Source organism: Mastomys coucha, unplaced genomic scaffold, assembly GCF_008632895.1.
Source record: "Mastomys coucha isolate ucsf_1 unplaced genomic scaffold, UCSF_Mcou_1 pScaffold23, whole genome shotgun sequence".
NCBI classification, from domain to species: domain Eukaryota; kingdom Metazoa; phylum Chordata; class Mammalia; order Rodentia; family Muridae; genus Mastomys; species Mastomys coucha.
The window spans coordinates 33,427,212-33,427,452 of record NW_022196906.1 but is presented as its reverse complement, the minus strand read 5'-3'; positions in this window follow the sequence as shown (position 1 = coordinate 33,427,452).

The following is a 241-nucleotide window of genomic DNA, read 5'->3' as shown; positions in this document are numbered from 1 at the left end:
ATGCTGTCCAAAAATGTTCTTCAGAAGACAAAGGAAGACATTTCCAGATACCATGTCTTCCCTCCCTCTCTACTAAGCCATTTCCGCAGTTTGACAGCACAGATCCCCTTATTCAAATTTAACATTGTCTGAGTTGAGATAAGCTGTATATGCAAAATATACCATCATATCTAACAGACATAAAATCATGTCAATTTAGTCACAGTATGACTTGAAATATCTAACTAAACCCAAGATGTAC